The 1767-nt window shown below is 44.2% G+C and overlaps 1 non-coding gene across 1 annotated transcript; it reads left to right on the forward strand.

Moving 5' to 3' along the window:
* The first annotated feature begins 751 nt into the window (after positions 1-751).
* Positions 752-858, forward strand: LOC118489366. The gene has a single exon (XR_004887385.1). It is a non-coding gene; the product is annotated as a small nucleolar RNA R71 (small nucleolar RNA).
* Positions 859-1767: the final 909 nt, after the last annotated feature.

Raw genomic sequence — 1767 nt, forward strand, 5'->3', positions numbered from 1 at the left:
GTACTTGCGCCTTTGGGTTGGTTTCGGTATTACTTGGTAACGCACCTTGTGGTCTCTCAGAGAAATTCTGAGCTATTTGATTTAATTGTTTTTCAACGTTTTGTATACTAGCTTGTTGATTTCTAAAATTCGATTCCAATTGTTGAAATCGATCCGAGTTTTTCTTTTCGGTGTCGGAGATGAGGCGAGATATAGTATCTTCAAGCCTTTCTCGTCCACCTTGTTGTTGAGAGAAATTTTGTGACTCGATTCTTGGTTGTTGAAAGTTTGTTCGTTGGTTACTACCATTGTCGGGTTCTCTCCAACCAAGGTTAGGGTGGTTACGCCATCCCTCGTTGTAGGTACCCGTTGGAGGACCTGATGGCCTAGGTCTATTATCAATGTAGTTTACCGACTCTGTTTGATCATCTACTTCTTTCGTACAACTCCAATTTTCATGTGGCCCACCACACCCTTCACAAGCCATGACCGAGGATGTTTTTGCCATTTCTAGCTTTTTGATTTTTGAAGAAAGGGCCTCGATTTGGGCTTGTAAAGAAGTGCTTTCATCAACCTTATGGGCGCCCGGGGCAATAGATTATTGCCTCGGGGAGTGTGCCACTGAAAATTGGTTTGAGCAATTTCCTCAATTTGATTATATATTTCATTTGGGCGACGATTACCTAAAAGTCCCTCGGAGCTAGAGTCAAGTGTTTGTCTTGTGTGTGGCAACAAACCATTGTAGAAAGTGGATACTTGTTGCCATACAGCAAGACCGTGATGAGGAAACTTTCTTAGTAGCTCCTTAAACCTTTCCCAAGTTTCATATAAGGATTCCCCATCCTCTTGTGAGTATGTATTAATTTCAGTCATTAGTTTAGCCGTTTTAGCAGGAGGGAAATACTTATATAGAAACTTTTGGGCCAGTTCATCCCAGGTGTTTACCGAGCCAACTGGGAGGGCATTAAGCCAAGCCTTAGCTCGGTCTTTTAGTGAAAATGGAAACATTCGAAGGCGGATGACGACGTTTGATGCTCCATTGATCCAAAAGGTATCACATATTTCTAAGAAATTAGTAATATGTAGATGGGGATCCTCGTCCACAAGCCCATGGAAGGTTGCGGAGTTCTGAAGCAGTTGTATCAAATGTGGCCGAAGTTTGAAGTTGTTGGCTTCGACATTCGGTGCATTGATAGCGACGCCGAGATTACCTACGGTGGGTCGCAGGTAATCCATGAGGGTACGTTGGTCCGCCATTGGAAGTGGGTCCCCCGAAACTTCCTCTTGGTGTTTAGCTTTAAGTCTTTTTCTTAGAAAGCGTTCGGGTTCGTCTAGGGGTTCTTTTACGTCTCTACTAGAACTGGAGCTCATACACTACGTGGAGAGTTCAGATGTGGCGCCTGGGTTCCTAGTCCTGTAATAAAAACAAAAAGAATGTTGGTCAGAAGCTTCACCACGGCCCCGTGTTCAGATGAACACGGCCCGTGGTCGGAGATACAGTGATTGTTTTCCGGATCTCTGTTACTAGGGAGTTCGACACAGCCCCGTGTTGCACCGACACAGCCCCGTGCTCAACTCTCTGTAACTCGAAAAATAAAAACTGCTAGTGACAATGCTGGGCACGGACCGTGTCCGACCAGGCACGGCCCGTGCTGAGCTCTGCAGAAACTAAAAAAAATCTAAGAAAAATCCTAAAAAAAACAGAAAAATAAAAAAATGATTAGGCCGTTGATTCTTAACTTTCTTAAAATTGTATCCCCTGCCACGGCGCCAAAAACTTGATGTGTG

This window comes from Helianthus annuus, chromosome 17 (assembly GCF_002127325.2).
Source record: "Helianthus annuus cultivar XRQ/B chromosome 17, HanXRQr2.0-SUNRISE, whole genome shotgun sequence".
Classification (NCBI taxonomy): Eukaryota; Viridiplantae; Streptophyta; class Magnoliopsida; order Asterales; family Asteraceae; genus Helianthus; species Helianthus annuus.